At 38.8% G+C, this 14789-nt stretch overlaps 1 protein-coding gene across 8 annotated transcripts in view; it reads left to right on the top strand.

Moving 5' to 3' along the window:
- The window catches only part of LOC140211695 (transcription factor RFX3-like), a 329720-nt gene that overhangs the window by 70459 nt on the left and 244472 nt on the right, over positions 1-14789 (top strand). Inside the window, exon 1 of one of the 8 annotated variants that reach the window (XM_072281759.1) lies at positions 14110-14175. The exons of the other annotated variants lie outside the window; for them this stretch is intronic. The gene's annotated coding sequence lies outside the window, so the exon portion shown is untranslated. Of the gene's footprint in view, positions 1-14109; positions 14176-14789 lie in introns of those variants that run through there. 8 annotated transcript variants of the gene reach the window in all.

Raw genomic sequence — 14789 nt, 5'->3', positions numbered from 1 at the left:
CTTGGTAAGTGGGAGGCCTTCAATAGTGAAATTTTGAGAGTACAAAGCTTGTATGTGCCTGTCAGAATAAAAGGTGAGAATAACAAGTGTAGGGAACCCTTGGTTTTCAAGAGATATTGAAGCTCTGGTTAAGAAAAAAAGTGAGGTGCATAGCAGGTAGGAACAAATGGGGTGCTTATGAGTATAAGAAATGCAAGGGAACACTTAAGAAAGAAATCAGATGATTCAAAGAAGGCATGAGTTTGCCCTAGCAGACCAGGTAAAAGAGAATCCCAATGTATTCTAAAGATATGTTAAGAGCAAAAGGATTGCAAGGGACAAAACTGGTTCTCAAGATCAGAGTGATAATCCATGTGTGGAGCCAAAAGAGATGGGGAGAACTTTAATATTTTTGCATGGAGATGGACACAGAGTCTATAGAAGTAAAACAAAGTGGTATTAACTTCATGGACCCTATACAGATTACAGAAGAGGAGGTGTTTGCTATCCTGATGCAAAATAAGGTGGATAAATCCTAATGGCCTGACAAGGTATTCCCTCGGACCCTGCAGGAGGTAAGCGCAGAAATTGCCAGGACCCTAACAGACGTATCCAAATCATTCTCAGTGACAGGAGAGGTGCTGGAGGATAGCCGTTGTTGTTCCGAAGTTCCAGAAAAGCTCTAAAAATATACCAGGAAATTATAGGCTAGTGAGCCTGACATCAGTAGTGGGAAAATTATTGGAAGGTATTCTGAGGGATACCACAGTATTCCATAAGTATTTGGATAGACATAGACTGATCAAGGATAGTTAGCATGTCTTTGTGCATTGTAGGTCATGTCTAATCAAACTGAGTTTTTAGAGGAAGTTACCAGGAAAGTGGATGAAGGCAAGGCAGTGGATGTTGTCTACATTGACTTTGAGGCATTTGACAAGGTCCCACATGGGAGGTTGGTCAAGAGGGTTCAGTCCCTTGAGATTCAAGATGTGGTAGTAAATTAGATTAGACTTGGCTTTGTGGGGGTAGCCAAGAGTGGTAGTACAGGGTTGCGTCTTTGACTGGAGGCCTCTGACTAGTGGAGTGCCAGAGGGATCAGTGCTGTGTCCGTTGTTTGTCATCTATATCAACTATCTGGATGATAATGTGGTTAACTAGATCAACAAATTTTCAAGTGACACGAAGATTGGTGGTGTAGTGAACAGTGAGGAAGGCTTACATGGCTTGCAGAGGGATTTGGACGAGCTGAAAAAATGGGCTGAAAAATGGCAGGTGGAATTTAATGCAGACAAGTGAGGTGTTGCATTTCAGGAGGACCAACCAGCATAGATCTTACACAGTAAATGTTAGGGCACTGAGGAGAGGGTAGAACAAAGAAATCTGGCGTCATTGAAATAATTTGTTGAAAGTGGTGTCACAGGTCGATAGAGTCTTAAAGCTTTTGGCACATTGGTCTTCATAAATAAAACTTAAGTGGGATATTATGTTGAAGTTTTATAAGATATTGGTGAGGCCTATTTTGGAGTATAGTGTGCAATTTTGGGCACTTACCTACTGAAAAAGTGTAAATAAGGTTGAAAGATGATAAGAGAAAATTTATAAGGGTGTTGCCAGGTCTGGAGGACCTGAGTTATAAGGAAAGATTGAATGGGTTAGGACTTTATTCCTTGGAATGTAGAAGAATAAGAGGAGGTATGATAGAGGTATACAAAATTACAAGGGATATAGATAGGGTAAATGCAAGCAGGCTTTTTCTACTGGGGTTGGGTGGGACTGCAACTAGATGTCATTGGATAAGGGTGAAAGGTGAAAAGTATGAGGGGATACTTCTTTACTCAGTGTTTTGAGAGTGTGGAACGAGCTGCCAGCACAAATGGTGCATGCAAGCTCGATTTCAACATTTAAAAGAAGTTTGGAACTCTAGTTAGACCACACTTGAAGTATTGTGCTGAGTTCTGGTGCCTCATTATAGGAAGGATTTTCAAGCTTTAAGAGAGGGTACAGAGGAGATTTGTCAGGATGGTGCCGAGATTAAAAAGCTTTTTTCATGGGGAAAGGTTAAGTGAGCTAGGGCTTTTCTCTTTGCAGTGAAGGAGGATGACAGGTGACTAGATGGAGGTGTACAAGATAAGAACAGATGGCCAAAGACTTTTTCCTGGGACAGAAGTGGCTAATACAAGGTGCATAATTTTAAGAATACTGGGGCGATGTCAGAGATAGTTTGTTTTTCTTGTTTTACACAGAGAGTGGTAAACGTATGTAATGCATTGCCGGGGTGCTGATAGAAGCGGTTGCATTAGGGAAATGTTAGATTGATCTGCATTAGAGTAATAGGTCAACACAACATCATGGCCTGAAGGGCCTGTGCTGAGCTGTGCTGTTCTATGTTCTATGAATACAATTCTCTTTCTTTATCATTAATATTTCCATTATTGCATACAGTACTTTAAAAGTAACCTGCCAATGTTCTGTAAAGAGCAATCTTTATTTGTTCTGTATACAATTCCTAGTTTTACACAATGCAGCATCTTACTTGTTTTTCCTCAAAAGCATTCAAGCCTGGTGTAACTTCCCTGTGCATTTTTTGATTTTGCTATTTTAGATTTGTATTAATCTACATCTGAATTTGTCCACTTGCTTCCAGAGAAAAGGCTTGTACCACACTATCTTTGACCACATTTATTGCTCCTGATGTTTTGACGTATAAATATTATGGTGGGGCTACCAATACCCTACTTCAGATTTTAATTTTAAAAATTAGTGCAACACCCCAGCAGAGTCTCAATGAATGCAGCTCTCTCTCTAGAATATTTGGTTTACTATAACCCTTTGTTTGTTAAACCAGCTGGATTCTATTCCTGCATCACATCACATCACCAGAATTAAAAACTCAATTTTCTCAGCACTGATGATTTGTGGGGCATTTATTGCTGCATCTTTACAAGCCACAGCCTTGAATAGTCATTTCACTACAGTCAAAAGATGACCTCTGGTTTCCTCCTGGACTCTTCTTGTATTAACCCTGTCTTCCCCAAAACTATTAACTTCCAAGTTTCTTCCCTACCACCTCCATCTACTCTTAAAATCCTTTTCATATTCTTTGCCTCCTCTAGATTCCACTGGTTCAGTGCTGTTTTCCAATTCTATACCTTCGGTAAAGTAGATTTCACCTGGAATTCTTGGAAGGCAAATGCTTTTCATAATAATAATCTTTAGAAACATAGAAAACCTACAGCACAATACAGGCCCTTCAGCCCACAAAGCTGTGCCAAACATGTCCTTACCTTAGAAATTCCCTAGGGTTACCCATAGCCCACTTCTTTTCTAAGCTCCATGTACCTATCCAGGACTCTCTTAAAAGACCCTATTCTATCCGCCTCCGCCACCGGCAGCCCATTCCATACACTCACCACTCTCTGCGTTTTAAAAAAAATACTTACCCCTGATATCTCCTCTGTACCCACTTCCAAGCACCTTAAAACTGTGCCCTCTCATGCTAGCCATTTCAGCCCTGGGAAAAAGCCTCTGACTATCCACACGTTCATTGCCTCTTTCTTTCCAATTCATTAATTTCTACCACCTAAACTCGGACACAGGACAGATAAGCTAATCAAATATTTATGTTATCATATACCTATCACAGTTGAATTCCTGTACATCATTATAGTAGACTACCTTGGAGGCACTCACTTACTCTCTTCACCAGAACCAATTTTTTTCCAAAGTTTTAAAACTACACCTTGTATCGGGTCAAATTTTGTTGCTACTTGCTATATAAAATAAAACTGAATTTCTTCACAGATGAATTGCAAGGAAATATTGAGTGGGCTAGAAACAAGTACATATTCAAGTTTATCAATAATTAAAATAATTATATTTTAAGCTGCATGGAAGGTACAGATATTATTTATAAGGAACAGTTTTGAAAGCTGTCAATGGATTGATGAGCCCCACCAATTTAAGTGGTATTCTAAATACAAGTAAAGGGAATCATTTTAGATGCCAAATATAAAGCATATTTAAATCCTTCCCAGCAAGTCATATAAAATATATATTAGGTATGGCAGTAGTGGTTGTGTAGTTGCATTCATTAATGAAGATGTCACTTTAGTTTGTAAAAGATCCTCAGAGTACTTCAAAGAATTGTTATAATTCTTACTATTTAATTTCCTTCAGCAGCTGGCACTCTGGTCTAAAGTGATCCTCATTTTAACTAACAATCATGTAACTGAATCTTCAGTAGATCAATTGTATTACAAATTATATTGTACAATATTGCAAATGCTGCAAAATGCTGTGCAAGAATGTATACAGGTTAGCTGAGAAATAACTTGGACCAAACTGTGGCAATGAGATACTCTGAGACCAGTACATGCTGCACTTAGATAATAACTGCTGCCACCGAGATGGAGAAAAAAAGGCAAGTGATTTGATGCCAATGAGATGAAAGTATTTTGCACAGCTTTATGTGCCAAAGACAAATCACATGATCAGAATTGCATTTCTGTTTGTCGGAGTACTATCTCAGAAGCTTTTTTATTTTTTGATATTATATGCAAGCATTATGTATTTTAAATGCATGCATATTTCTTTTTTGCCTAGTCTGTATTGAATGGAAAGCAACAATAGAGAAAGGAAAGGAGAGATAATAAGGACCTAAAGACTGAATTAGCTAGAAATCAATGCTGGTAAAGCGTAGAATCTTCTAAGGACATGGAAACAGGGATGGAGTTTTCTTCAAATTATTTCATACAATGTGGGTGTCATTGCCCATCCTTTGGTACCTGGAGTAAATGTCACATTGCTAGATAACAATACGTTAGTACTGTTATCCCTGTCAATGATATTGATTGCAAAAAGTGGAGATTCACAGACTAATCCTTGTAGCACTTCACTTGTTGTATTGAGGCAATTTTTTAAAAAATTATTTGTATTTCTATCTATTAGCTGATCTTCAGAACTCCAAAACCAAGTAAAGTAATTGTAGCGACAGTACAAAAACCACCGCAGATACAGGAAACCTGAAGTAAAGAAACAAGAAAAAATGCTGGAAATATTCAGCAAGTCAAGCAGCATATAAGGAGACAAAATTGACTGTTTCTTAATGGTGTCAGAACTAGAAGATTTATTAACTATTAATGGTCAGGTATTATAAACTTTGGGATCATTGCAATTTTGTAATAGTGTAAAAAGCTGTAATTCAGCAGTTCAATTACATCTTTCTGTATTTTATTTCTATAGACTTCTATAGAAACAGTATTATTAAATGGGGCACAGATTCCTAGATAGTCATGTTATATTAGGAAGTCAAAACTGTCCTCCTTTCTTTGTTTTAAAAATGAGCAGTTTTTAAATGATTCCAAGTGTCAGTGCTGTTCAGAAACTTGGAGGAATTTGACAACTGACATCTTGCAAAACAGGAAGCAGGGTTTTCTTGTCAATTAAAAGGCTTCAGAGAAGCTTTGTAGCTGGTATTTGCTCAAGTCTGTCCATCATTCAAATCTCTGCTGCCACTGGATCATGCTGCTTGACTCTGGAGCCATCCAGAAAGCAGAAATTAGCCTTTTGTATTTGGGCATGTTCAGGGGAAGAAAAAGATATTTTGGTGAAGAGTGCATATCAGTAAATCCAGGACTAACCATCCCATTTTAAAACAAAGCAGTAGAAAATACAACATTAATGTTTCCTTCTATATTTTGAGGGGGAAATACAAGTTAAAACATACTACTTCTTTTGTTTATACAAGTTGTTACTGTACCTGGCAATAACAGTTACTGGCTTTTATTAGCACACCATCTACTCTCAACATGGGCATATAAGAACCGTTGCCATTGCACAACCTTTATTAGGTTTTTGTTTGGGCATGCCACAGCTTGTATGATGATGTAAACAGATATTGTATTTGTTATTCAAGGCAACTAGATCTTTACAAAATCTGTTCATTTCTTATTCCAGATTTCCAGTATCATAAGTACAGCGGACTCTAGGTAATTTGGCCATCAGTTAATCGGGGTAGTTGTCCTAATTATTTAGGACAACTCTAAAAGAACAAAAATGTACACTGGATGAATTCTCCCATCAATAGCTATTAGGAATTAATATAGTTTTATAGTACTGTTGCATATTGGTAGTGTTCAGATTTGTTCTGTATTTCATTTAAATACATTGTTACTTAGTTTTTCTTTTTTTAATACGTTCTTAACTGTTTTCATGAAACTGGCTAATTGGAGCAGCCACATAATTGAGCTAATATGTACTGGTCCTGATGTATCCCAATTAACCAGGTGAAGCTCATCCATGGCCACCTCTACTGTTGAGATGAAACTCAATCCGTGGCCTGCTCTACTGTCGAAATGAAGCCACACTCAGGTTGGAGGAATAACACCTTATATTCCGTCTGGGTAGCCTCCAACCTGATGGCATGAACATTGATTTCGCTAACTTCCATTAATGCCTCTCCTCCCTTTCTTACCCCATCCCTAATTTTTATATATTTTTTTTCTCTCTCTTTCCCTCTCACAATAACTCCTTGCCTGTTCTCCTTCTTCCTCTAGTGCTCGCCTTCCCCTTTCTTTCTTCCAAGGCCATCCATCCTATGATACTCCCCCTTCTCCAGCCTTGTATCCCTTTTGCCAAACAACTTACCAGCTCTTAGCTTCATCCCTCCCCCTCCTGTTTTCTCCTATCATTTTGGGTCTCCCCCTTCCCCTCCACTTTCAAATCTCTTACTATCTCTTTTTTCCGTTAGTCCTGACAAAGGGTCTCGACCCGAAACGTCGACTGTACTTCTTCCTATAGATGCTGCCTGGCCTGCTGCGTTCCACCAGAATTTTGTGTGTGTAGCCAGAATCCATTGTATTTTGGTTATTTCATTATACTTTGTCTTCCTGGGGCATTTAATGTGAAGAAGCTCTGCAGCTGAGATTTCCATTGCCTTTTTCACCTTGCCTCCATTTCCTCTCTAAAAGCTAACAAAACTCACTGCCATAGCTATGTCTCCTTTCTTGGTGGGTGTCTCAAACTTTAACTTGCTTCACATAAATTCCATCTGAAATTCTACTCCCTACATCTTAAGTCCACCTACAATTAAAGGTAAAGATACTCAGCATTTTTCAGATCATTGTTCTCATTATTTCTAAATTCACACTCAGTACCATGAGTGGGCATGTACATATTTTTCCTTTTCTTCAATCAGCATCAAAGTGCTCCTTTTCAAAGCTTTGCTGGTCCTCAGTTGCATTAGCAGTTGACAGACAGAGGGGAAAAAAAATTATCATCACCCTAGTGTCAATTCAGTTTTCGATCTAGTCTACCAATTTGCCCAAGGGTCCTAACTTTTTGGATCAGTTGCCCACATAGGGCATTGTCAAAGGCCTTACTGAAGTCAATGTAATCCACATCTACAACACTCTGTACTGATCTCATCAAAGCACATTGTTAGTACTTCAGGATTAAAAATCAGTCAGATTGGTCAGACATAATCCAGCCTTGACAAAACCATATATCTGATTAGTTCTTCTGTTTCTAAATGATCATTAATAATTTCCAGAATTTTTTCCATGATGCTGGTCTTATGGGTTTGTAATTACCAGATTTTCTTCCACTGCCATTCTTAAAAGGGGCACTGCATTTGCTGTACTCTAGTCATTTGATTCCTCGCTTGTGGAGAGTGAAGATTTATAACATCTTAATCAGAGCCCCAGCAGTCTCTTCCCTTGCCTCCCACAGTGGCCTGGGATAAATTACACTCAGCCCTGGGGATTTATTCACCCTTAAACCACCCAGATTTCATTTTCATCTTGTCCATCTCCAAAAACTGTAATTGCAACAACAAAAACACATTAGGAGTACATAGAAACTTCCCACTGGGGTAGACACATAATATGAATGTAGAGAGGATAAAAGAAAAAGTTATGTTTATTTACGAGGAGGTAATAGAGAGTATAATCTTTCAATCCAATAATAAAAAAATTAGACCAAAGATAGTTTAAAAATCTATTTAGAATGTTTGGCTTGTACTTCTCAATGAGCAAAATACATTTTATATATAATAATTTCTCATTATACCTTTCAGCATATTTGCTCAATACCCTGTCCTCTAATAAAAAATGAAACATTTAAACAAATGTTGGTTTATAGAACTGCTCATATGCCATGTTTTTGCTTCCACCCATCCTACAAACTATTTTTAGTTGTCTGTAAAGAGAAATTTGGTACGGCAGGGCGGTTAGCTTGACAACTGCAGTACAGAAATGTCGGACTTCATTGTTAATGAAAACCACAGCATGAAATACTGTTAGTAATTTTTACATGCTTTTGACAATATAATTTCCAGGTTAGATGAGACATAACCAGTAGGATCACTGTAAAAGTCATGCCACAATATGCCCAGTGCATTTGCCATCTCCAGAAAGAAGTCTTAGCACTTTTGATATTCCATTAGTATTACTATTGTCAAATTCTCTACAATCAATTTCCTGGGGATTGCCAGTGATCAGAGACTCAAATGGACTACTACATAAAATCTCTAGCTACTAGGACAAGTCAGGGGCTTTGTATTCTGTGGCAAATTAGTCCTGCTAATACTTCAAAGCTTCTTCACCATCTTCAAAGCTCATGTTAGGAGTATGATGGAATTCTTCCCTCTTATCTGGATGAGTGCCACTCCAACAATATATTTTAAAAAAACTCAACATCATCCTTAAGCAAGCAACCTGCATGACCAGCAAGACATCTATTACCATAGACGTTCATCCCTTTCACCATGGCTGCAGTGTTTCTTGTCTAAATTAACAGCAGTGACTCCTCTTGGGTACTCCAAAAGCTTCCCAAACTTTCAATCTCCAACACCAAGGAAGGCAAAGATTATGGGTACTTAGGAACATCATCAACCATAAGATTTCCTTCAAACTGCACTTGAAACGTATCACCTGTCCTTTCATTGCTGTTGAATGTCATTCTTGTAATTTTCTACCCCATCACATTGTGGGTGTGTTTTCACAAAGAGGGCGGTAGCAGTTAGGGATAGCTAATAGATCCTGTCCCTGCTAGAAATACACCCTGAAAAATGAACTCTCAAAATATTACAGCATAGATAATATTATAATATTACAGATAATTTAGATCTGTGGTGAATTTTTACAACAGCAATTCCTATAGCCCTACAATTTCCTCCTTGTACCTCTTCAATTCTTTCCTGAAAATGGCAATCAAACATTGTAAATAGCAATTTCCAGATCATGACCAAAACATCTTCCCTGGCTTTTAAGGATATTATTTTGAGACTTGCTTCTCTATTTCACAATCCCATTGCCAATGCAAACTATTTCATTTTATTCACTTTGCCAGGTCTTTGCTTTTTTTTCTGGAATACAAGAAATTTGCTTTTCAATCTTTCCTGCTCAAAGTAGGACAATCCTAACTCCAATCTATTCACTTACTTTGTGCTTCTTTTGTAAGACTTCTACAAAATGGTAGATGCAAAGTACAGTGGATTCCAGAAAATTGGAGTACATTGGGACCAGTACATTTAGAAAATAGTCTACACCTTTATTCCTTCCACCAAAGTGTATGACCATGCTTTCCACTGGACTATATTCCATCTGTCATTTCTTTGCTCTAATCTGATTAAGTCCTTTCAGCAGACTCTCTGTTTCTTTAACACCACCTTCTATCCACAAACTTGGCCTCAAAACCATCAATTTCATCATCCAAATCATTGACATATGGGAAAAGATGAACTAATACTGAATCCTGCAGAACATAATTAGACACTGTCAGCCAACTAGAATAGGCCCCATTGACTCTGATTTTTGCCTCCTACCAGTCGGCCAATCTTCTATCCATGCTAGTTTCTTCCCTGTAATACCATGGTCTCTTAATCATGTTTAGCAGCCTCATGTGCAGCACATTACCAAAGACCTTCTGAAAATCTAAGTTAACCAAATCCACTGTCTTTCTCTTGTCTGTCCTGCATGTTATTTCCTCAAAGGATTCCATCAGAATTGGCAGAGAAGTTTTTTCCTTTAAGGAAATATGCTGACTTGGGCTTATTTATCATGTGCCTCCAAGTGTTTGGAAACATCATCCTTGATAACGGACTCCAACTTCTTCCCTATGACTGAATTAATGTTTTTTTAGTCTTCAACTATACATTTAAATATTATGATCTTTCCCTTTCAACATCCTGTAAATCTCCCTAACTGGTACAATTGCAGAAACAGTAGTCTGTCCATGGATCATGTCAGTGATGGGTTAAAACACTTTCTTACCCCCATGTTATCTCTTTCTCATTGTGCCCTTTCATGATGCATTACCACATGCTGGTTACCTGAAACATTATCTCTCATTGAAATCTCGGCATAAGGCCACATATGCCAGGAACACAAGTCATTCTTCTGTTACTAGGCGATGTTATCAAAAGTCAGGACTGACTCTGGAGACCTCTTCCCCAATCATCTGCTCAGGGCTAATGTTTCAGTATCAGTCAGGTCATCAAAGGTAATTTTCTAAAAATAAAAATGTCAATGACGCATCATTCACAATAAAAAAAAAGTAATTAACAATTTGAAGTTTTTAATTACACAATCCATGTGTTCTTTATGATGCTTATACAGGAAGTAATATGCTGATATCGAAAGAAGATTAGCAGGAAATAGAGAGTTGGCATAAACAGGCTGTTTTCTTACTGGCAATATGTAATGTTAGGTTACACAGGGACTGATGCTGGGCCTTAACTTTTCACTATTTACATATATGGACAGAAACTAAAAACATTGTGGGTAAGTTTGCTGATGATTTGAAAAATGGTAGGAAAGTGTTCGAAAAAGGTTTGGATCCTGGGTTATAAGGAGAGGATGGCCAGGATCAGAGGAGAATGAGGGGTGACTTTCGAGATTTATAAAGTCATGAGGGGCATAGATAAGGTCTTTTACCCAGGATAGGGAAGTCTAAAACTAGGGGGCATAAATTTAGGGTGAGCAGGAAAAGATTAAAAGGGACTTGAGGGGTAGCCTTTTCCACACAGAGGATGGTGAGCATATCGATCGATCTACCAAAGGAAATAGTTAAGACAGGTACAATAGCATTATTTAGGAAGCAAGTGGATAGGTGCATGCAGGGTCGGAGCATAGAAGGATATGGGCCAAAGAGCAGACGCTGCGACTAGATGAGTGGCACCGTGGACTTGTTGGGCCAAAGGGCCTGTATTCTGAGACCTGGTGTAGATCTGCCACAGACATATCGAATGGCACGGTAATCTTGAAGGACCAACTGGCCTACACTTTTTACTGTTTTATGTATAATCTATGTACATAGATTCTTACATTCATATTTAACTAGAGACTAACTAAAGAAGAATACAGATCTCATGTCAAACTTCTTTCCAGTGTGTCCAAACTCACTGTAATTGGCCTGTTGGGCAGTACAGTTGTACAAGATGTACAGTCATTCAGTTCTCATCCCCAGTGAAGTTGTATGCTCACCTTGTAATTACGTGGATTCCCACGAGGTCTCTGGTTTCCTCCTACATCATAATGACACACTGGTAGGTGGTTTGTTGCTGAAAATTGGACTTGTTGAAGTAAGTGACAAAAGTATCAAAAGGAAACTGAGAGGCATATGAAAGGGACTAAGTTGCAGGACCACATGGGAAAGGTGAACAAAACCACTGAGATTGCAGGGTTGGAAGCCTGCATGCCCTTAATGGCCTCCTGCTACGTTATAATAAGAAAAATAAATGGATCTACAGTTCTTTGTATAATACAATACAATGCTCTGTAATACTGTTCTGATGCATATTTGTAGCTTCAGTACAGTACTAGTTGTTTTCTGGCCAAGATGCACTGAACTGCGATGTCAGTTGAGGAATGGCTCAGACTTAGTTGTTTTTTATGAGTTCATAGGAACGGTTTCGGGAACAGTGGGAAAATAGGGGTCAGGTTGGGGTTTAGGGACAGGGATATGGGGGTTTTAGAGATCAGGCAGAGCATTCTTCAGTCAAAGGTCAGCAATCCCTGTGGATGGATGTTGGGTCCACAAGCACTGTGTTTGAAAACTTGTGAAGAGGGATGGTAACACGAAAGTCAGTGACCCCCAGGGTCAGTGAGTCCGGAGATCAAGACCTGGTGTTTAGATGAGTCCTGGGGTCGATACCAAAGATCAAAGTCTGACTGTTAGCGACGAAAGTCAGCGAGTCTGGTAGTCAAGGCCCAATGGCCGAAGCTCTGAGGTCTGCAAGTCCCCTGGGGAAATTAGAAACCTGATGCCCGCACGTCGGCGAATTTGCCAGAGGCTGGTTGTGTTTGAGTCGGTGGGGGTGGAAGGAAAGGAGCTTGTTTTGCTGCTGCTGTTGTTTGTGTTGTTCTGAACGTTATTAGAGACCTCCTGTACTTAATAAAGTGGCCACTTTATGTACGTTTGTGATCTTCTGTTGTATCCTTTCCACTTCAAGGTTCAATGTGTTGTGCACACCATTTTTGTAATGCATGGTTATTTGAGTTACTGTTGCCTTGCTGTCAGATTGAGCTAGTCTGTTAATGACACCTCTCATTAACAAGGCATTTTCGCCCACAGAACTGCTGCTCACTCACTCCTTTTTAATTTTTCACACCATTTCCTGTAAGCTCCAGAGACTGTTGTGAGTGAAAATCCCAAGAGATCAGCATTTTCTGAGATATTCAAACCACTCCGTCTGACACTAACAACCATTCCAAGGTCAAAGTCACTTTGATTACATGTCTTCCCCATTCTGATATTTGGCATGAACAACAACTGAACTTCTTGACCATGTCTGCATGCCTTTATGCATTGAGTTTCTGCCACCTAACTGGCTGATTAGAAATTTCCATTAAGGAGCAGGTGTAGCTAATAAAATGGCCACTGTGTGTAAATGACTGTAGCAGGTGTAGACGCCAATGACTAAGCACTGCGGAAAGAATGAAAAAGATGTGGTGAACTGTGAGCTAAAAGCTGCAGAAGAACTCACTACATAAGCTGTAAATCTGAAACTTCCATGGTCCTACATTGAGCTTTACTGAAACCATGTAAGAGGTGGCAGACAATCTGGCCCTAGTGCAACTGTAAAAGAGTGATAAAGTGGCAGCGAAACTGGAAGCTCGGAGTTGCTAGCATGGCCTGAATGAAATTGTTTTGCAAATACAATCTCTGCTTTCTCCAGTTGAGAGGTAACTACTTTTTGAGTACTTAGTGCAGAATGCCAAATTGAAAAAAATTATGAATAGCTGGTTCACCTTGAAGGAGTGTTCAACACCCTGTAGAGTGGGAAGGGAAAAGATAAGAGTTCAGATGTTACATTTTCTGTGGTGACATAGGTAGACACCACAAAAAGAAGAAATTAAAATGGAAAAAAATTATAGCTGCTGGCAGTCTGAAATTTTAAAAAATGTTGACAACACTCAACAGATTAGGCAGCATCTATGTAAGGAGAAAAAAGGTAACAGTTTATGTCTGAGACTCTGTCTGAATTCTGATGAAGAGTATCAGACTTGTTATGTTACCCCTGTTTCTCTTTCCACAGATGCTGCCTGACCTTCTATGTGTTTCCAGCATTTTCTGTTTTTATGCCATAATGAAAAGAGCAGAAGCTGGTGGAATTTGAAGAATATGAACAGTCTCTTCAGAATACTGAAAAGGGTTGGAGAATCTATATCTGGTGATGGCATTGTGGTAAAGGTGATAGAAACTACCTGTTGAGTGTGCAGCTGAGTGATGCAAACACTTAGACTCACAGTCTTAAGTCAATAATAAAGAAATCTGTACTTTATCATCCATAAATCCCCTGATGAGCACTCCATATACTACTCCATGCTTAACACAATTTGGAAGAAGCATTTACGGTTACCATTTTGCGATATGCCCTCTGAGTGAATGGTTTTGATTTCCATCAAGAATGTCTCAGTAGTACCATCTTAACAAATTAAACAGCAATTTTAGTTCGGCTTATTGTCACCCAATCAGTCTTATTTCAGTTATCAATAAAGTCAGTGGTAGGCATCATCAACAACGCTTATTGCCAATAACCTGCTCACTGATGCTGAGCTTTGGTTATGTAAGGACCATATGGTTTCATCCCAAAGAAGTGAAGTGCAGAGCTGAGGTGAGAATGACCCCAGTGGATTACAAGACAGAATTTTACCTGATGTGCCAACAATGAATCCTAATGAAACTGAAATCAATGTAAGTAGATCAATCACTCCACTGGTTTGTCATCCTTTGCAGAGGGGAGGAAGATTGTGGTTGGAGATCAATCATTCCAGATCCAGGATATCACTGCTGGATTTTGTTGGGACAGTATTTTGGGGCCAAACCCTTTCATTTGCTTCATCATGAACTTCCTTCAGTCATGAAGTTAGAAGTGAGAATGCTCACTGATTGCGCAATATTCAATTCCATTTGCAACTCTTCAGTGAATGAAGTGTCGCTTAATGTCCACGATACGTCCTGTGAAATCGGACATTATGTGATTTGGACATTGTGCGAACACCATATTACATACCTAGCAAACCTATATGGAGCACTGTACTGTACCTGTATTGACTAAATAGCCAAGAACTTACTTGAAAACTGTATACTGTACACTATAATACATGCATACACTATAATTTTTTATTTCATTTTAACCTTTTTAATTTGTTTCACTTTTTAAACTTTTATGTAGACACTTTCTTCGCCTATATCACACACAGTTTATCAAAGGTGATCAGGATCATCCACATCACTGGTCTCAACTTCCTCATAGTGTTCCACTGGAAAAGTTTCAGGTAGAATAACCTGCATTTGGAAGCCATCAT

This window comes from Mobula birostris, chromosome 17 (genome assembly GCF_030028105.1).
Source record: "Mobula birostris isolate sMobBir1 chromosome 17, sMobBir1.hap1, whole genome shotgun sequence".
NCBI classification, from domain to species: Eukaryota; Metazoa; Chordata; class Chondrichthyes; order Myliobatiformes; family Myliobatidae; genus Mobula; species Mobula birostris.
Note: the sequence above shows the minus strand (reverse complement) of the source record. Positions and strands in the feature narration are given on the sequence as shown.